The following is a 22,985-nucleotide window of genomic DNA, read 5'->3' as shown; positions in this document are numbered from 1 at the left end:
AACATCATTCTTGCCTCCTTTGTCTAAGATAAGGTGATCTTATCTTCGACAAAGGAGAAATCTCTTGCATTCCTATACAGTAACAACAAAAAGTCAGAAAGAGAAATTGAGGACACACTCCCCTTTACCAATGCAACAAAAAGAATAAAATACCTAGGAATAAACTTGCCTAAGGAGGCAAAAGACCTGTATGCAGAAAACTATAAGACACTGATGAAAGAAATCAAAGACCATACAAACAGATGGAAAGATATATCATGTTCTTGGACTGGAAGAATCAACATTGTGAAAATGACTCTACTACCCAAAGCAATCTACAGATCCAATGCAATCCCTATCAAACTACCAATGGCATTTTTCACAGAACTGGAACAAAAAATTTCACAATTTGTATGGAAACACAAAAGACCCCGAATAGCCAAAGCAATCTTGAGAAAGAAAAAAGGAGCTGGAGGAATCAGGCTCCCTGACTTCAAACTATATTACAAAGCTACAGTAATATACAGACTATATTACAAAGACAGTATGGTACTGGCACAAAAACAGAAACATAGATCAATGGAACAGGATAGAAAACCCAGAGATAAACCCACGCACATATGATCACCTTATCTTAGAAAAAGGAGGCAAGAATATGCAATGGAGAAAAGATATCCTCTTCAATAAGGGGTTCTGGGAAAACTGGACAGCTACATGTAAAATAATGGACTTAGAACACTCTCTAACACCACACACAAAAATAAACTCAAAATGGATTAAAGACCTAAATGTAAGGCCAGACACTATAAAACTCTTAGAGGAAAACATAGGCAGAACACTCTATGACATAAATCACAGCAAGATCCTTTCTGACCCACCTCTTAGAGTAATGGAAATAAAATAAAAAATAAACAAATGGGACCTAATGAAACTTAAAAGCGTCTGCACAGCAAAGGAAACTATAAACAAGACGAAAAGACAACCCTCAGAATGGGAGAAAATATTTGCAAACAAAGCAACTGACAAAGGATTAATCTCCAAATTATACAAACTGCTCATGGAGCTCAAAATCAAAAAAACAAACAACCCAATCCAAAAATGGGCAGAAGACCTAAATAGACATTTCTCCAAAGTAGATATATAGATTGCCAACAAACACATGAAAAGATGCTCAACATCACTAATCATTAGAGAAATGCAAATCAAAACCACAATGAGGTATCACCTCACAACAGTCAGAACAGCCATCATCAAAAAATCTACAAACAATAAATTCTGGAGAGGGTGTGGAGAAAAGGGAACTCTCCTGCACTGTTGGTAGGAATGTAAATTGATACAGCCCTTATGGAGAACAGCATGGAGGTTCCTTAAAAAACTAAAAATAGAACTACCATATGACCCAGCAATCCCACTGCTGGGCATATACCCTGAGAAAACCATAATTCAAAAAGTCATGGGCTTCCCTGGCGGCGCAGTGGTTGAGAGTCTGCCTGCTGATGTAGGGGACACAGGTTCATGCCCTGGTCCAGGAGGATCCCACATGCCTCGGAGCGGCTGGGCCCGTGGGCCATGGCCACTGGGCCTGCATTTCCGGAGCCTGTGCTCCGCAACGGGAGAGGCCACAACAGTGAGAGGCCCACGTACTGCAAAAAAAAAAAAAAAAAAAAAGTCATGTACCACAATGTTCATTGCAGCACTATTTACAATAGCCAGGACATAGAAGCAACCAAAATGTCCATCGACGGATGAATGGATAAAAAAGATGTGGCACATATATACAATGGAATATTACTCAGCCATAAAAAGGAACAAAATTGAGTTATTTGTAGTGAGGTGGACGGACGTAGAGTCTATCATACAGAGTGAAGTAAGTCAGAAAGAGAAGAACAAATACCAGATGCTAATGCACATATATGAAATCTTAAAAAAACGGTACTGATGAACCTAGTGGCAGGGCAGGAATTAAGACACAGACGTAGAGAATGGACTTGAGGCTCATAGGTGAAGCTGGGACAAAGTGAGAGAGTAGCACTGACACATATACACCATCAAATGTAAAACAGATAGCTAGTGGGAAGCTGCTGCATAGCACGGGGAGATCAGCTCCACGCTTTGTGATGACCTAGAGGGGAGGGATAAGCAGGGTGGGAGGGAGACTCAAGAGGGAGGGGATATGGGAATATATGTATACATACGGCTGATTCACTCTGTTATACAGAACAAACTAACGCAACATTGTAAAGCAATTATGTTCCAATAAAGATATTAAAAAAATAAAAATAAATAAAAATTTTAAGTTATATACTCACTATTATAATACAGTTCATTTTTTCACAGATCCTGAGATAATGTGGTGAAAACTTGTCTCCCTAAATTATGTAACAACCAGCCATAGAATAAGACTGGTATTATTAATTCACAGACACCTTCCAACCCCAGTGTTATAAAGAAGTTCTAATGTATTAAACAAAATGGCTTTCGTTTGGTCAAAAATGAATTTTCTAAGTCTAGTCAAGTAATCAACATCAAATGTCTGGGATGCTATGAAGTGTTTCTTGTGCCCGGAAATGGGGGGTTTTATTTATCCTTTAAAAGTTCACGGTACAGCATGTGGGTGAAGCTTTCTGAGCAACCTTTCCCTTTGCTACTGCAAAGCCAAACTGTGGGCTCAGCGTCTGAGCTTTCCTTCCCACAAAAAATGTGGCTAAGGCCAGAGAACAAAAGTATTTATACTTTTGGAGGCCCCCCTGTTCGTGAGTCACGTGGCAGCGGCCCTGATACTGTCCTTTCTGCACCTTCTGCCACTTGCTGCTTCCAGTCGAGTGGAGGAGGGCACCCTCTAGGGGTGAGACTGGGGAACAAAATAGTCTCCAACCCCTGGGAAAGGGACTGTGGGAATTCACCTGGATGGCCTTTCCTAGGCAGCTACGCTTCTAAAGCTTCCAAAAACTGAAGTCTATCAATGCAGTGCCAGATGTAACCTAAGGCACTGATATGTGTGTATGCAGGTTTGTGCAAACACACTCATAAAATCTGAGTATCTCTGGAAGGAGAAGCAGGAAACTAGTAACGGTGCTTGCCTCCTGGGAGAGAAATTCATAAGAGAGATGGGGACAGGGGGGAGAGTCACTTTCCCTCCCCACAAATTTATGATGAGAAACTTTCAAACATACAGAAAAGTTTAAAGAATAGTGCAATGAATTCCCACATGCTCACCACTGAGATTCTACAACTGTTACCATTTACCATATTTGCTTTATCTCTATATTAATTTGCCTGAATTATTCAATTAGAGACTCACAGTAAAATCTTTATGTCCTTTGAATTTTGTACACAGTATATCATCTATCCAAAAAAATAAATTTCTTAACAATAATAACCACCTCTGAAAGGTGTTGTGAGGGAAGATTATATTAAATAAGATATATGTAAATACCTGGCACAGTGCCAAGCACAGAGTACCTGCTCAATAAATAAATGTTAACTATAGTCATTCTCACATTTCTCTTCATTTGCTTTCAGTTCCCGTAGTCAACTCATCACCTTTGATCACCCCAAGGCAGGCAGCACAGGCATGACAGGGCTGTTACGGAGCAGAAGACAGGGCTCTAAAAAGCTCAATGACTCCAGGGCTTCCCTGATGGCGCAGTGGTTGAGAGTCCGCCTGCCAATGCAAGGGACACGGGTTCATGCCCTGGTCCGGGAGGATCCCACATGCCGCAGAGCGGCTGCGCCCGTGGGCCATGGCCGCTGAGCCTGCGCGTCCGGGGCCTATGCTCCACAACAGGAGAGGCCGCAACAGTGAGAGGCCCGCGTACCGCAAAAAAACCAAAAAAAAAAAACAAAAAAGCTCAGTGACTCCAAATTGGCCTGGCAGCAAGGGCTCCCAGACGGGCCAAGCACCTGGGCCTTTTCCCAATTCAGCCCTCTTCCCACTTTTCCAAACTTCTCTCAACTCCTCAAAGGCTCCTGGCAGGTCCAGAGCAGGAGGGTCATAGTACCCTGTAGCATGTATGACCAACCTGTTAAAAGCAGGCCAGGGAGCAGGGAGGAGGCCTAAAGTGGCCATGACAGTAAACCCTTCTGGGCTGCTCCAAGAAAATTGCTTCATGCCTACAAATATCCACCTTTTCCCACAGACTACCTTGTAATGAGTTTCACTAGTTTCTGATATCAAAAAATAAAATAAATATAAAATATAATTTAGGGCTTCCCTGGTGGCGCAGTGGTTGAGAATCCGCCTGCCGATGCAGGGGACATGGGTTTGTGCCCCGGTCCGGGAAGATCCCACATGCCACAGAGTGGCTGGGCCCATGAGCCATGGCCGCTGAGCCTGCACGTCCCGAGCCTGTGCTCCGCAACAGGAGAGGCCACAACAGTGAGAGGCCCGCATATCGCAAAAAAAAAATATATATATATATATATATAATTATATATATATATAATTTAGTATGTGGTAAAAACCAAATAGACATGCTACCTAGATCTCTAAATATATGTGTCATATAACATATGTAATTCATAATACACATATATACAATACACATATATTAACATAATATATGTTAACATGTAATATACATGTTATCAGATAACATAAATATAAAATACAATTCAGTATGTGGTAAAAACCAAGTAGTGAGAGATTCTATGCTAGCTAGGCCTCTTTTTTTCTCTACACACACTTATATGCAACATATATAACACATTACATTACATGTTATTTACATTATATATGTACATTATATTACTTTTTTTTTTATTTAGAGACCTAGTTAGCATCTCCGACTATGTGGGTTTTACCACATACTGAACTATATTTGGTCAGACTAATCCTTTTCCTCACCAGGGGAAACCAGTTATAGATAAACCAGTGAGTCACCATTCGCTCTGCTGGCCGTGACCAATATCTCTCTGGGGCCTCACACCTTCCTGCCAGCTGCCCACGAACCCAGAGACTTCCTCCAGTCCTTGTGGAGAGAGAACCGGGGAAGGCACCTGCCCCTCAGTCCTATGAGGTAGGCACTACTATTATCCTCATTGCAATAAACTGAATGTACTGTCCCCCACAAAAGTCATACGTTGAAACCTAATGCCCAATGTGATGGTATTTGGAGATGAAATCTTTGGGAGGTGATTAGGTCATGAGGGCAAAGCCTTCATGAATGGTATCAGTACCCTCATAAAAAAAGACCCTGGAGTGCTCCCTCAGATACCCTTCTGCTATCTGAGGACATTAAGACAGACATCTATGAACCAGGAAGCAGGCTGGTTGACACCAAATCTGCTGAAACCTTGATCTTGGACTTTCCAGTCTCCAAAACTTTGAGAAATAGATGTATGTTGTTTATAAGTTACCTAGTCTATGGTATTTTGTTACAGTGGCCCAAAAAGACTCAAGACACCCATTTAACCAAAGAGAGATGAGGTACAGATGCCACGAGTAATGAGCTCAAGGTCACAAAGCTAGTAAATGGCAGTGCTGGGATGCCAGTTTCTGTCAGTGGACCTTTAATACAGATTTCAACATAGAAACGTGCAAACATGAACTATATCAGCAAAAGTGTGGGGGAAAAGGCACTTTTAGATATTCCTTGTTGGAAAGTAAATTCGGAAATCTATATGACAATACTGAACACAATGTAAAACGCACATAGTTACTTTGACCTTGAAATTCTTCCTCTAGAAATTACTCACAGATGCCTTTACATGAGTGTGCAAAAACATATGGACAAGACATTCCATTGGGGGCTTCCCTGGTGGCGCAGTGGTTGAGAGTCCGCCTGCTGATGCAGGGGACACAGGTTCTTGCCCCAGTCCGGGAAGATCCCACATGCCGCGGAGCGGCTGGGCCCGTGAGCCATGGCCGCTGGGCCTGCGTGTCTGGAGCCTGTGCTCCACAACGGGTGAGGCCACAACAGTGAGAGGCCCGCGTATCGCAAAAAAAAAAAAAAAAAAAGACATTCCATTGCACCATGATTATAACAGTAAAGACCAGAAGACTAGGACATGGTGTCATAGGGCATCAGTTAAACAGCCACACTCTGGAACACTATACACCTGTGAAGATGAATGAGGGAAATCTACTTGCACTGATATGCAGAGCCCTCCAAGGTATATTTCTAATGAAAAAACAGCACAGGGCAGTACATGTGTCTTAAAAGCTAACATTTAAGCCAATGTACAGGGTGATGATTTCAGGAAAGATGGAGTAACACACTCTGCCCTATGTATCACACTAACTGCAACTACAAACCCTTTCAGAATCCATGGAGCAGTGACCTAAGGATTTTGAAAAGCAAATGGTAGCAGGTGAATCAAGGAAAGAGACCAGAATCCAAAGGTCCACAAAACTGGTGAGAAGTTCAGGTTTTTTCCCTTCAGTATTGCCCAGCCTGGATTCAAGTGCACCTGCTCAAAACTCAGAAATGTTCATCAGGTGCAGACAAAGAATTCCAAGTAAGCCCTCTCTTTCTGATCTGAGGAGTGTGTGTGTGTGTGTGTGTGTGTGTGTGTGTGTGTGTGTTTGGGGGTTGGGAAGTGGGGAATCGGGGAATATTCCATTTGGTTTTTGTTATTTTTTCTTTTTTCTGTTTTCCTGCCCCAGTCTGCAGGCAATACCTTAGTGTTGATGGCAGTAGTGGGTGGTCAGATGCTTAAAACTCTAATGGAGGGGAAATTTGTCTCTAACCAGAGGAGCTGTGATTCCAAGAGCATGGAGAGAATACCATTGCTTTGTTTCTCTCCCTGTCCTCCCGTGGTCCCAGACGCAGACACAGCAGTAAGAAGTGCACAACAGAGCAGAGAAACTAAAGCCACACTGTTAGGGGCTGAATGGTCCCCCTCAAATTCATATATTGAAGTCATAACCCCCAGTATCACAGAATGTGACTACATCTGGAGATGGCCTTTAATGCGGTAATGAGGGTAAAATGAAGTCATTAGGGTAGAGCCTAATCTAATATGACTGGTGTCATTATAAGAAGAGGGGTTTAGGACACAGACATGTACATGCACAGAGGAGAGACCATGTGAGGACACAGCAAGAAAGCAAGGAGAGAGGCTTCAGAGGAAATCAACCTTGCAGGAAACTTCATCGTGGAATTTCAGCCTTCAGAACTGTGAGAAAATAAATTTCTGTTGTTTAAGTCACCCAGTCTGTGGTATTTTGTTATGGCAGCCCCAGCAAACTAATACACCTATCTTTCTGGCTAGGGGACGAGGAAGGAGGGTCTAGGGCATCAAAAGGTATTGAGAACATCATAGAGATGAGGGAGATCTAGAGAGACATCCCAGAAAGCTATGTATGACCTCCTGGGCTCACCCTGGAGCTTACATGTACAGATCTGACCCTAAACAGCATATCACAAGCCTTGCCATCTGAGCTACAAGGTAGCACACTACCAAGGTCCCCGACTGACCACTGGGTAGCACACACGTGGGACTGATCCAAAGGGCACTGCAAATGCTTTAAAAACTGAGCTGACTTTGGAACCACAGCCCACAGCAGGCAGGCTGAAACTTGCAACCTGAACCGAACCTTCTGGATTACCTAAAAAATGTAAAATATCAACATTCTCTAGCCAGACTGACGAAGAAATAAAGACAAAAGACACAGGTTACTGGGGCTTCCCTGGTGGTGCAGTGGTTAAGAATCTGCCTGCCAATGCAGGGGACACAGGTTCGAGCCCTGGCCCAGGAAGATCCCACATGCCATGGAGTAACTAAGCCCGTGTGCCACAACTACTGAGCCTGTGCTGTACAGCTCATGTGCCACAACTACTGAGCCCACATGCCGCAACCACTGAAGCCCGCGTGCCTAGAGCCCATGCTCTGCAACAAGGGAAGCCACTGCAATGAGAAGCCCGCACACCACAACGAAGAGTAGCCCCCACTCGCTGCAACCAGAGAAAGCCCGCACACAGCAACAAAGACCCAACACAGCCAAAAATAAAAATTAAAAATGGATAAAATTAAAAAAAAAGACACACGGTACTAATTTCAGGAATGAAAAAGGGGATATGACTACAGACCCCACAGACTTTAAAAGTGAATTTTGTGAACAAATCAACAATATATAAATTTGGCAACTTAGATGAAATGGACTTATTCCTTGAAAAATAAAAACAACTGAAATTTACCCAAGAATAAAAAGATAACCTGAAAAATCCTATATTCATTAAAGAAATAGAATTTGTAGTTAAAAGCTCCATAAAGGGACTTCCCTGGTGGTGCAATGGTTAAGAATCCACCTGCCAATGCAGGGGACAGGGGTTTGATCCCTGGTCTGGGAAGATCCCATGTGCTGCGGAGCAACTAAGCCCGCGTGCCACAACTACTGAGCCTGTGCTCTAGAGCCCATGAGCCACAACTACTGAGCCCACATGCCACAACTACTGAAGCTCACGCACCTAGAGCCCATGTTCCGCGACAAGAGAAGCTACTGCAATGAGAAGCTCACACAGTGTAACAAAGAGTAGTCCCCGCTCACCACAACTAGAGAAAGCCCATGAGCAGCAACAGAGACCCAACGCAGCCAAAAATAAATAAATAAAATTTTTAATTAAAAAAATATATAAATAAAAGCTCCATAAAAAAGGTACTTCCCTGGTGGTCCAGTGGTTAAGAATCCGCCTTCCAATGCAGGGGACGTGGGTTCAATCCCTAGTCAGAGAACTAAGATGCCACATGCAGCAGGGCAACTACTGAGCCCACGCGTCACTACTAGAAAGTCTGTGTACTGCAACTACAGAGCCCATGCACTGCAACTAGAGAGAAGCCTGAGTGCCACAACAAAAGATCCTGTGTGCTGCAACTAAGACCTGAAGCAGCCATAAATAAATAAATATATATTTTTAAATTGTTGAATGATTAAATTGTAAAAAAAAAAAATCTTATATGAAAAAACTCCATAAAAAAGAGATCTCTGGATGTTTTCAAATATAAATTCTACCAAACATTTAAAGAAGAAATAAAACCAATTCTACACAACCTCTTTCAGAAAACAGAAGAGGAGGGAACACTTCCCAACTCATTTTGAGGCCACCATTACCCTGATACCAAAATCAGACAACAGAAGAAAACTATAGACCAATTATCTTTCATAAACATAGAAATCTCCTCAAAAATTAGCAAATCAAAATCCAGCAATATAGATGTGTGTGCGTATGTGTATATGTATGTACATATATTCCACCGTGACCAAGCAGGGTATATACCAGAAATGCAATATTGGTTCAATATTTAAAAATCAATCAATGTAGGGACTTCCCTGGTGGTCCAGTGGGTAAGACTCCACACTCCCAATGCAGGGGGCCCAGGTTCAATCCCTGGTCAGGGAACTTGATCCCGCATGCATGCCACAACTAGGAAGCCTGCATGCCACGACTAAAGATACTGCGTGCCACAACGAAGATCCTGCGTGCCACAACTAAGACCCAATGCAGCCAAACTAAAAATAAAATAAATAATAAATAAATATTTTTTAAAAAATCAATGTAATCCACAATGTTAACAAACTAAAGAAGAAAAATCAAATGATCATATAAATTGATGCATAAAAGGCATGTGACAAAATTCAATGGCCATTCAGGATACAAGAACTCAGTAAATTAGAAACAAAGGGAACTTCCTTCACCTGAATAAGGATCTCTACAAAAAAATTAAAACGAACATCACACTTACTGGTAAAAGATTGAATGCTTTTCCTCTAAGATCGGGAACAAGGCGAAGATGTTCCTTCTCACCACTCCTATTCAACACGGGTACTAGAAGGCCAGCAAAAAAGGCAAGAAAAAGAAACAAAAGACATAAATATTAGAAAGATAGAAATAAAATTGTCTCTTTCGCAGACAACCTAATTGTCCAAGCAGACAATCCCATGGAATCAACAAAAAAAATCTTCTAGAAATAACAAATGAGTTTAGCAAGGTTGCAGAACATTATGTCAACACCTGAAAATCAACTGCATTTCTGTAAACTAGCAGTAAACTACCAGAAACCAAAATTTTTAAAACATAACATTTACAATAGCCTAAAAAGGACAGAAAATCTTAGGCATAAATCCAATAAACTATGTGCAAGATCTGTATGCTGAAAACTACAAAAGTCTGATGAAAAAAATCAAAGAAGACTGAAGTAAATGGGATACCAGTTCTTTCCAAAATGTTCTATAGATTCAACACTATTCCAACCAAAATTCTACCAAGACTTTTTTTTTGTAGCTGCAGTTAAGCTGATTGTAAAACAACTTTGAAAAGGAAATGCTGGAAAACTCACTTGATTTTAAAAATTACTGTACAGCTGCAGTAATTAAGACAGTGTAATACTGAAAAAGGGATAAACACAGAGATCAATGAAACAGAACAGAGTCCAAAACCAGAAACCACTCAAAACAACCAACTGATTTTTGCACAAAGGTGCAAAGGCAATTCAATGGATGAAAGATGGTCTTTTTACCAAACAGTGTTTAAACGACTGGACATCCATATGTAAAAAAACTCTGGACCTGGGCTTCCCTGGTGGCGCAGTGGTTGAGAGTCCGCCTGCCGATGCAAGGGACACGGGTTCGTGCCCCGGTCCGGGAAGATCCCACATGCCGCGGAGCGGCTGGGCCCGTGAGCCATGGCCGCTGGGCCTGCGCGTCCGGAGCCTGTGCTCCGCAACGGGAGAAGCCACAACAGTGAGAGGCCCGCGTACTGCAAAAAAAAAAAAAAAGCCCTCTGGACCTCAACCTCACACCTTATACAAAAATTAACTCAAAATGGACCATAGAGCTAAACATAAAACTATAAAACTGTAGAAGAAAACATTAAAGAAAAGCTTTACAACCTGGTGTGAGGCAGAGTTCTTAGACATGACACCAAAACATGAACCATAAAAGAAAATTTTGGTAAATTGAATTTCATCAAAATTTAAACCTTTTCTCTGAAAGACAGTGTTGAAAGATTGAAGAGATATGTCACAGACTGGGAGAAAATACAGTGGGCCCTCAGTATCCGCAGATTCCACACCTGCAGATTCAACCAACAGAGGACAGTGTCAGAGGTCCTACTGTTAGAAATTGATAAGAGGCTGGACGAGGAATTCGGGCAAGGCTGTACTGGGGCTCGGGCTGCAGCACGAGGGAGTGAGAACAAGTCAGAGCTACCCTTGCTCACTCCCCGAGGCGGGTGGCGAGCTGCTTCCTTAAATGGGGTGAGGCTAGAGGCGGGCAGGCTTCGATGCTCTGCCCACCCCCTCGGTAGTGCTGTGTGCAGGGACCATCAGGGTACCCTGCTTTTGCTCTGGGCAGTTGGGTTTTGGCCTTTTTGCATCTTGTTGTTCACACTTTGCCCCAACTGCACATGCATGCGGTTATTTTTAGTCCCTTATACTTTCTTTGTATTTTATTGCCGAAGGAGATGTTTGTCCAGGTGCAAGCACTCCAGTAGAGGGTCCCAGATCCCAGGTCCTAGCCTGTCTCACTACCATAAGGGACTTGAGCAGTCACAAATTTAGGTGACCTCAGGATGGGAGAGGTTCTGGAAACAATCCCCTCGCAGATACCAAGGGATGACTGTATTTGCAAATCACATATTCAACATAGGGCTTATATCCAGAATATACACATAAACACACACGCGCGCGCACGCGCACACACTCACACACACACACACATATAAAACTCAACCTTAAGAAAACAAACAACCCAAGAAAAAATGGGCAAAGACTTAAACAGACATTTTACCAAAGATGATATACAAATGGCCAATAAGAAAACAAAGAGATACTCAACATCTTTAGCCATTAAGGAAATGAAAATCAAAACCATGATGAGATATCACTGCACACCCATTAGAAAGGCAAAAAACAAAAACAAATTATAACATCAAGAGTTGGTGAGGATGTGGAACAACTGGGACTCTCATACACTGTTGTTGAGAATAGAAAATGGTACTCCAGAAAACAGTTTGACAGTCTCTTAAAAGTTAAATATACACTTGCATATGACCCAGCAATCCCAAAATCGCATGGTAGAGAAATGAGAATGTATGTTCATACAAAATTCTGCACAAAAATTTTATATTAACGCTATTCATCATCACCAAAAACTGGAAACAACTAAAATGTCCTTTAACAGGTAAACGGATGAACAAACTGTGGTGCGTGCATAAAACAGAATAATACTCGCAATAAAAAAGAAGGGACTATCCATACATGTGACAACACAGATGAATCTCAAAGGCATTGTGTTGAGTGAAAGAAGCCAGTCTCAAAAAGTTATACACTGTGTGATTGCATTTATATAACATTCTGGAAAAGGCAATAGTGTGGCAAGAGAGACACAGATTAGGGGGTGTCAGGCATTAGGGATGGAGGGTGTGGTGTCACAAGGACGGACAGCGGGAGTTTTGGGGGGTCATAGAGCCATTGTGTATGCTGATTATGGCTGTCATTACCCAAATCTATACCAGCTTAGAAACACACACACACACACACACACACACACACACACACACTTAACTATATGCTCATTAAAACAATATTTTTAAAAACCTAACATTTGTGTAAAGAAAGAGCTTATAGCTAAATAGCCCTTCTCTATAAACAGACAGAAGAAATAAGAATGGTGTCTGCTGCGGCACGGGGCAGAGGCAGCGTAACTGAGGTTCAGGAGCAGGAAGGACGATTACTTCGTACCTTTCTGAACTACTTGAATTTTTTTTCCTGCAATGGGATGAATTTCCTATTCAAAACATTTTTGAAATTTAAACTAAAATATAAAACAAAGTGTATATGGATATATTGGAATAAAACATGCAAACATTATAAAAGATATTTTGCTCAGAAATGGGATAGAGAGTCTCCTTTTGGGAAAATGAAAAAATTCTGGAGATGGATGGTGGTGGTAATTGAACAGCAGTGTGAAAGTATTTAACACAACTGAACTGTACACTTAAAAATGGTTAAGGGACTTCCCTGGTGGCACAGTGGTTAAGAATCCACCTGCCAGTGCAGGGGACACGGGTTTGAGCCCTGGTCCGGGAAGATCCCACATGCCACGGAGCAACTAAGCCCGCGAGCCACAACTACTGAGCCTATGCGCCTAGAGCCTGTGCTCCGCAACAAGAGAAGCCACCGCAATGAGAAGCCCACGCACCTCAACAAAGAGTAGCCCCCACTCGCCTCAACTAGAGAAGTTGTTGTATTCTCTAGTTGCAGCAAGGAAGCAGCAAGGAAGACCCAATGCAGCTCAAAATAAATAAAATAAAATAAATTTATTTTTTAAATGGTTAAAATGGTAAATTTTATGTTATTCATATTTTATCACTATATAAAACAATCTAATTAGAAAAATATGAGCAAAAGTCTTGAACAGACACTTCACCAAAGATGGATGTCAAGTAAGTATGTAGAAAGGTGTTCAACATCATTAAATATTAGGGAAATGCAAATCAAAATCAGGAGGGATACCACTATACATCTATTAGAATGTCTGAAATAAAAATTATTGACAATATCAGGTGCTGGCAACGACCCCAGAGCAACTGGATGTCTCCTACATTGCTGGAGGGACCCTAAAATGGTACAGCCACTCTGGAAGAACAGTATGGCAATTTCTTAAAAGTTAAACATACACTTAACATACAATCATACTGCTGGATACCTAAAGAAATGAAAACTTATGTTCACAAAAAAACCTGTAAACCAATGTTCACAGCAGCTGTATTGGAAATAGCTAAAACTGAATACAACCCAGAAGTCCTTCAGTGGATGAATGGATAAACTGATATAGCCATACAGCTGTTAAGCAATAAAAAAGAATGAAATGTTGATACCTGCAACTACTTGCACTGATCTTGGGGCATTAGGCTGAGTGACAATAGTCAATCGCAAAGAGTTACATATTGCATGATTCCATGAAATAACAAATTATAGCGTTTGAGAAGAGATTAGTGGTTACCAGGAGTTAGGGGTTGGAGGAGGTGTATCTATGAGGTAACACGAGGGAGTTTCTCTGTAGTGATGGAAAAATTCTGTATTCTGATTGTGCTGGTGGTTACATGAATTTGTACGTATGATAAAATTCCGTAGTGCTACACACACACACACACACACACACACACACACACACACACACACAAATGCATATAAAAAATGGTGAAAGCTGAATAAAGTGTCTACCTGAGTTAACAGTATTGTACTAATGTTAATTCTGGGTTTTGACAACGTACTATGGTTATATAAAATATTACCATTGGGCAAAGCTGGATGGAAGGTATATGAAAACTCTTGCATACTCTTTGTATTTTTGTTCTTCTTGTGAGTCTTAAGATCTCTCAAGAGAAAAATTTATGAGAAAAAAAAGAGGAGTAAATTATTAATACTTAACATGGATGAATCAATCTCAGTAACATTTTGCTGAGCCAGACACAAGAGCACACGGTGTATAACTCCATTTGTTTCAAGTTCTAAAACAGGCCAACAGAAATATGACTATGGAAACCAGATCTGTGTTTGCCTGTGAGGTGATGTGTGGGGAATTACTTAAGAGGAGACATGAGCGAACTTTCTGGGGTGGTGGAAATGTGCATTTTACTGTGTTTAAGTTACACCTAAAAAGATGGAAGAGCGAGAAGTCCTCTTTAATAAACCTTGCTTGCAATGACCAAAATACAAACAAACAAAAAAAACCCACCACACAAAAAAAATTGGTCAAGCCTGTGGAGGTCGAAAACTTTGGATAAAGGACTTTCTGATGACTGACAACCCAAAGAGATTGGAGGAGAAATGTTCCTGGAACTTTGGGAAGATTTAATTCCAAGAGAAAAGTGGCCTAGTTGGCCAACTTACACTTTCCAATCCCTTTCTGTAAAATCCAGCGAGCACATAAATGTAGAGTGGCTTTTAAAAGATAATGGATTTAAAATTCAGCACTTCCAGTACTTCCCTGGTGGCGCAGTGGTTAAGAATCTGCCTGCCAATGCAGGGGACACGGGTTCAAGCCCTGGTCCGGGAAGATCCCACATGCCGCAGAACAACTAAGCCCGCGAGCCACAACTACTGAGCCTGTGCTCTAGAGCCCGTGAGCCACAACTACTGAGCCCGTGTGCCACAACTACTGAAGCCCGCATGCCACAACTACTGAAGCCCGCACCTAGAGCACCTAGAGCACCTAGAGCCCGTGCTCTGTAACAAGAGAAGCCACTGCAATGAGGAGCCTGTGCACCGCAACGAAGAGTAACCCTGCCGCTCGCTGCAACTAGAAAAAGCCCGCACGCAGCAAAAAAGACCCAACACATCAAAAAAAATAATAAGTTTATTAAAAAACTAAGGATAAAATAAAATTCAGCACTTCCATCTTCTGTGCTTTTTACTCTGAAACATAAAATTATGCCTAGCTTTTCCAAACTGGCCATTTATAAAATTTAAAAGGAAAGCACATATACTGATGAAGATACTCAATGTGTCTGAAATGTCCACAGTCATTATTTTAAAAGGAAATTCTCACCTGAGGCCAGCTGAGTCCTCTGTACTCGCCACGGTCTTCCTGACTAAACTGGGCAGACTAGCTGCATGGACTCAGGGTTCCTGGCTTTTTGGGATCTCTGTGTAAATACAGCCCAAGAATCCTGTCCTTTGTCTAGATCAAAGGACAGAATTCTGGCTTCTCTTTGGGTCACTGTTCCCTTACCTTGATGTCTCCTTTTGCTTTGTAATTTTAATGCTGAAATCTTTGTTTTTTTTTTTTTTTTGGCCATGCTGCATGGCTTGTGGGATCTTAGCTCCCCAACCAGGGGTTGAACCCATGCCCCTGAAGTGGAGTGTGGAGCCCTAACCACTGGCTGCCAGGGAATTCCCAATCTTGAAATCTTTTAGTGCTGGATGGTGGGACAGATGGGAGTGGTGGGAGAACTGACTCACATTTTCATTCTCAGTAGAACCCAGGAATCCGTGAGGGCTGACACCTCAAATTCAGGGATTTCCCAGGGATGCCGTGGCTGTCTGGAAAGTGCTGGGGTCTCCTGCCAAGGACTTGTCAAGTAGAGAATGTTGCTCACCATCGTGCTCTACAAGTATTGAGTCATTAGCCACTGCAGCCTCTGACCATCAATGTACCCTGAAAGGTGTTCAGGACAGAGACTGACAATGAGGCACTCTATGCTCTGAGGAAATTGGCTAAACAGGCCTTCAAATAAATAGTTTCAAGAGAAAAATTTATGAACCCAATTTCTTGCATCTTACTATACTTAGAAAAGCACTAAAAATCATTAACTAAAATATCTACTCATGACTAGCAGTAACCTTCTACCAAGATGTGTGCTTGACTGCATACCCGTCTCCAAAATCATGTATGTGCTGACCTCCCCTCTTACCTGTTCGGAGCAGTTCCTCAGCCCCATCTGGGAGGCAGTCTCCTGGGCTATAGTCCTCAGTACATCCCCAAATAAAACGAAACTCACAGCTCTCACATTGCGAGCTTTTATTTCAGTCCACAGACTGAAGGGACTAGATGACGGTGCCAGATGAGGGAGACAGAAGCTCTTGACTTCATACCTTAGAGACTATCTCTCCATTTTAAAGACGATGAAGCAGAGGCCCAGAGACTAAAGGCCATCTCTATGCAGCTGCGCGCAAATTTATTTCTCTAGCGCTACCTAGCCTCTAGCTCCAAGCTTCTATATTCAACCTGGGTATGATCCAGTCACCTAAATATAGCTTATGCAGAATGGATTCTTACCTCCCACCTGCTCTCAGGCTCCCCACCCGCACCCATCCAACAACAACAAAAAAACCCCAAATCTTCCTCCACTCTTCCCCTTTCCTCACGGCAATCCTATCGATTCCAGTCCAAAATAGATCTCAAACCTGTCCCCTCCTCTTCATGCTGAAATTGCCCTCTAGTCCAGCTCTCCCTCTGCCAAAGACTCCCTGAGGTCTCCCTGCTCATCCTCCTCTTTTCATTCTCACTCAGCAACCAGACGCACTCCTGTGACCTAGTCGCTGCCCTGCTGCACTGGCTTCCCAGAGCCCTTACAGTAAACCCAGATTCTAAGGTTGCAGACCAGCAGCCCTCAGCCCTCAGAGAAGTTTTTGGAATGTCCTGGGGAAGAGTGAGGACTGAGGGAGTCCCCAGAGGTCCCACCTGACCCCACCCACCCCCTCCCCACCTCCCAGCCCCACCCCAGTCGAAATGAGACCAAGGAGAGGAGGCTTCCAGAGGCTTCCCTAGTAGGGTGTTGGGCCCCATAAGTCTCTCTCTAAATGCAGGTTGTTGTAACTCCCTTCCAGGCGGGACCCCAACTTCCACTTTAGGAAGCAGTGCGAAAAGACTACCCTTCAGAGTCAGACAATCCTAAAGCCAAATCCTGGCTCATTTGACCAATCCCAGCTTCAGTCTACCCATCTGAGAAATGGAGCCCATAATAATAACACTAATTACCTGAGAGGATTCTTGTGAGAATTAAATAACACAATGCCTGGCACACATGAAAGCTCTTGTTCACATTCTAAAGAACCAACAGAGAGGAGGACCTTCAAGATGGTGGAGGAGTAAGACGTGGAGATCACTTTCCTCCCCACAGATACATCAAAAATACAACTACATGTGGAAAAACTCCTACAGAACACCTACTGAACAGTGGCAGAAAACCGCAGACTTTCCAAAAGGCAAGAAACTCCCCACATACCTGGCCGTGTGGCTGACAGGGTCTTGGTGCTCCAGCCGGGTGTCAGGCCTGAGCCTCTGAGTGGGGAGAGCTGAGTTCAGGACATTGGACCACCAGACACCTCCTGGACACACATAATATCAGTAGGTGAGAACTTTCCCAGAGATCTCCACTTCAACGCTAAGACCCAGCTCCACTCAATGACCAGCACGCTCCAGTGCTGCACACACCATGCCAAACAACTAGCAAGACAGGAACACAACCCCACCCATAGGGAGAGAGGCTGCCTAAAATTATAATAAGTCGACAGACACCCCAAAACACACCACTGGACATGGTCCTGCCCACCAGAAAGACAACATCCAGCCTCACACACCAGAACACAGGCACCAGTCCCCTCCACCAAGAAGCCTACACAACCCACTGAACCAACCTCACCCACTGGGGGCAGACACCAAAAACACAGGGAACTATTAACCTACAGCCTGCGAAAAGGAGACCCCAAACACAGTAAGTTAAGCAAAATGAGAAGACAGAGAAATACACAGCAGATGAAGCAGCAAAGTAAAAACCCACCAGACCAAACAAATGAAGAGGAAATAGGCAGTCTAAACTGAAAAAAGAATTCAGAGTAATGATAGTAAGACAATCCAAAATCTCGGAAATAGAATGGGGAAAATACAAGAAACATTTAACAAGGACCTAGAAGAACTAAAGAGCAAACAAACAGTGATGGACAACACAATAAATGAAATTAAAAATTCTCTAGAAGGAATCAGTAGCAGAATAACTGAGGCAGAAGAACGGATAAGTGACCTGGAAGATAAAATAGTGGAAATAACTACCGCAGAGCAGAATAAAGAAAAAAGAATGAAAAGAATTGAGGACAGTCTCAGAGACCTCTGGGACAACATTAAATGCACCAACATTCAAATTGTAGGGGTCCCAGAAGAAGAAGAGAAAAAGAAAGGGACTGAGAAAATATTTGAAGAGATGATAGTTGAAAACTTCCCTAATATGGGAAAGGAAATAGTCATCAAGTCCAGGAAGTGCAGAGAGTCCCATACAGGATTAATCCAAGGAGAAACATGCCAAGACATATTAATCAAACTATCAAAAATTAAATTCAAAGAAAAAATATTAAAAGCAGCAAGGGAAAAGCAACAAATAGCATACAAGGAAATCCCCATAAGGTTAACAGCTGATCTTTCAGCAGAAACTCTGCAAGCCAGAAGGGACTGGCAGGACATATTTAAAGTGATGAGAGGGAAAAACCTACAATCAAGATTACTCTCCCTAGCAAGGATCTCATTCAGATCTGACATAGAAATTAAAACCTGTACAGACAAACAAAAGCTAAGAGAGTTCAGCACCACCAAACCAGCTTTACAACAAATGCTAACGGAACTTCTCTAGGCAGGAAATAGAAGAGAAGGAAAAGACCTACAATAACAAACCCAAAACAATTAAGAAAATAGTAATAGGAACATACATAGCGATAATTACCTTAAATGTAAATGGATTAAATGCTCCAACCAAAAGACATAGACTGGCTGAATGGATACAAAAACAAGACCCATATATATGCTGTCTACAAGAGACCCACTTTAGACCTAGGGATACATACAGCCTGCAAGTGAGGGGATGGAAAAAGATATTCCATGCAAATGGAAATCAAAAGAAAGCTAGAGTAGCAATTCTCATATCAGACAAAACAGACTTTAAAATAAAGACTATTACAAGAGACAAAGAAGGACACTACATAATGATCAAGGGATCAATCCAAGAAGAAGATATAACAATTGTAAATATTTATGCACCCAACATAGGAGCACCTCAATACATAAGTCAAATACTAACAGCCATAAAAGGGGAAATCGACAGTAACATAATCATAGTAGGGGACTTTAACACCCCACTTTCACCAATGGACAGATCATCCAAAATGAAAATAAATAAGGAAACACAAGCTTTAAATGACACATTAAACAAGATGAACTTAGTTGATATTTATAGGACATTCCATCCAAAAGCAACAGAATACACTTTCTTCTCAAGTGCTCAGGGAACATTCTCCAGGATAGATCATATCTTGGGTCACAAATCAAGCCTTGGTAAATTTAAGAAAATTGAAATTGTATCAAGTATCTTTTCTGACCACAATGCTACGAGACTAGATATCAATTACTAGAAAAAAAACATGTAAAAAACAAAACAAAACATGGAGGCTAAACAATACACTACTAAATAACCAAGAGATCACTGAAGAAATGAAAGAGGAAATCAAAAAATATGTAGAAATGAAACTGAGCTATTTGTAATGAGGTGGATAGACCTAGAGTCTGTCATACAGAGTGAAGTAAGTCAGAAAGAGAGAGACAAATACCGTATGCTAACACATATATATGGAATTTAAGAAAAAAAATGTCATAAAGAACCTAGGGGTAAGACAGGAATAAAGACACAGACCTACTAGAGAATGGACTTGAGGATATGGGGAGGGGGAAGGATGAGCTGTGACAAAGCGAGAGAGAGGCATGGACATATATACACTACCAAACGTAAGGCAGATAACTAGAGGGAAGCAGCCGTATAGCACAGGGAGATCAGCTAGGTGCTTTGTGATTGCCTGGAGGGGTAGGATAGGGAGAGTGGGAGGGAGGGAGACGCAAGAGGGAAGAGATATGGGAACATATGTATATATATAACTGATTCATTTTGTTGTAAAGCAGAAACTAACACACCATTGTAAAGCAATTATACTCCAATAAAGATGTTTTAAAAAAAATACCTAGAAACAAATGACAATGAAAACATGACAACCCAAAACCTATGGGATGCAGCAAAAGCAGTTCTAAGAGGGAAGTTTATAGCAATACAATCCTACCTCAAGAAACTGGAAAAATCTCAAATAAACGACCTAACCTTACACTTAAAGCAATTAGAGAAAGAAGAACAACAACAAAAGAAAAAACAAAGTTAGCAGAAGAAAAGAAATCATAAAGATCAGATCAGAAATAAATGAAAAAGAAATGAAGGAAACAATAGCAAAGATCAATAAAACTAAAGGCTGGTTCTTTGAGAAGATAAACAAAATCGATAACCCATTAGCCAGACTCATCAAGAGAAAAAGGGAGAAGACTCAAATCAATAGAATTAGAAATGAAAAAGGAGAAGTAACAACTGACACTTCAGAAATACAAAGGATCGTGAGAGATTACTACAAGCAACTCTATGCCAATAAAATGGACAAACTGGAAGAAATGGACAAATTCTTAGAAAAGCACAACCTTCTGAGACTGAACCAGGAAGAAATAGAAAATATAAACAGACCAATCACAAGCACTGAAATTGAAACTGTGATTAAAAATCTTCCAACAAACAAAAGTCCAGGACCAGATGGCTTCACAGGTGAATTCTACCAAACATTTAGAGAAGAGCTAACACCTATCCTTCTCAAACTCTTCCAAATATAGCAGATGGAGGAACACTCCCAAACTCATTCTACGAGGCCACCATCACCCTGATACCAAAACCAAATAAAGATGTCACAAAAAAAGAAAACTATAGGTCAACATCATTGATGAACATAGATGCAAAAATCCTCAACAAAATGCTAGCAAACAGAATCCAACAGCACATAAAAGGATCATACACCATGATCAAGTAGGGTTTACCCCAGGAATGCAAGGATTCTTCAATATATGCAAATCAATCAATGTGATACACCATATTAACTAATTGAAGAATAAAAACTATATGATAATCTCAATAGATGCAGAAAAAGCTTTTGACAAAATGCAACACCTACTTATGTTAAAAACCCTCCAGAAAGTAGGCATAGAGGAAACTTATCTCAACATAATAAAGGCCATATAGGACAAACCCACAGCCAACATCATTCTCAATAGCGAAGAACTGAAACCATTTCCACTAAGATCAGGAATAAGACAAGGTTGCCCAATCTCACCACTATTATTCAACATAGTTTTGGAAGTATTAGTCACAGCAATCAGAGAAGAAAAAGATATAAAAGGAATGCAAATTGGAAAAGAAGAAGCAAAGCTGCCACTGTTTGCAGATGACATGATACTATACATAAAGAATCCTAAAGATGCTACCAGAAAACTACTAGAGCTAATCAATGAATATGGTAAAGTAGCAGGATACAAAATTAAGGCACAGAAATCTCTTGCATTCCTATACACTAATGATGAAAAATCTGAAAGAGAAGTTAAGGAAACACTCCCCTTTACCATTGCAACAAAAAGAATAAATACCTAGATACCTAGGAATAAACCTACCTAAGGAGACAAAAGACCTGTATGCAGAAAACCATAAGACAATGATGAAAGAAATTAAAGATGATACAAACAGATGGAGAGATAAACTATGTTCTTGGATTGGAAGAAACAACATTGTGAAAATGACTATGCTACCCAAAGCAATCTACAGATTCAGTGCAATCCTTATCAAACTACCAATGGCATTTTTCACAGAACTAGACAAAAAATTTCGCAATTTGTATGGAAACACAAAAGACCCCAAGTAGCCAAAGCAATTTTGAGAAAGAAAAACGGAGCTGGAGAAATCAGGCTCCCTTGACTCCAGACTATACTACAAAGCTACATTAATCAAGACAGTATGGTACTGGCACAAAAACAGAAACATAGATCAATGGAACAGGATAGAAAACTCAAGAGATAAACCCATGCACATGTGGTCACCTTATCTTTGCTAAAGGAGGCAAGAACATGCAATGGAGAAAAGATAGCCTCTTCAATACGTGGTGCTGGGAAAACTGGACAGCTACATGTAAAAGAATGAAATTAGAACACTCCCTAACACCTTACACAAAAATAAACTCAAAATGGATTAAAGACCTAAATGTAAGGCCAGACACTATCAAACTCTTAGAGGAAAACATAGGCAGAACACTGTATGACATAAATCACAGCAAGATCCTTTTTGACCCACCTCCTAAAGAAATGGAAATAAAAACAGAAATAAATAAATGGTACCTAATGAAACTTAAAAGCTTTTGCACAACAAAAGGAACCATAAACAAGATGAAAAGACAACCCTCAGAATGGGAGAAAATATTTGCAAACAATGCAACTCACAAAGGATTAATCTCCAAAATATACAAGCAGCTCATGCAGCTCATTATCAAAAACACAAACAACCCAATCCAAAAATGGGCAGAAGATCTAAATAGACATTTCTCCAAAGAAGATATACAGATTACCAACAAACACATGAAAGGATGCTCAACATCACTAATCATTAGAGAAATGCGAATCAAAACTACAAGGAGGTATCACCTCACACTAGTCAGAATGGCCATCATCAAAA

At 41.2% G+C, this 22,985-nt stretch overlaps 1 long non-coding RNA gene across 1 annotated transcript in view; it reads right to left on the bottom strand.

The window, feature by feature from the left end:
• Positions 1-22,985, bottom strand: part of LOC132431715 (uncharacterized) — a 44,054-nt gene that overhangs the window by 19,787 nt on the left and 1,282 nt on the right. Inside the window, exons 2-3 of the long non-coding RNA XR_009520786.1 lie at positions 17,652-17,754; positions 9,664-9,746 (exon numbers count right to left, since the gene is read on the bottom strand). This is a non-coding gene — a long non-coding RNA (uncharacterized lncRNA). The remainder of the gene's footprint in view (positions 1-9,663; positions 9,747-17,651; positions 17,755-22,985) is intronic.

The sequence above is a fragment of the Delphinus delphis genome, chromosome 10 (genome assembly GCF_949987515.2).
Source record: "Delphinus delphis chromosome 10, mDelDel1.2, whole genome shotgun sequence".
Lineage (NCBI taxonomy): Eukaryota > Metazoa > Chordata > Mammalia > Artiodactyla > Delphinidae > Delphinus > Delphinus delphis.
The sequence above is the reverse complement of the archived record's forward strand: the minus strand, read 5'-3'. Positions and strand labels throughout refer to the sequence as shown.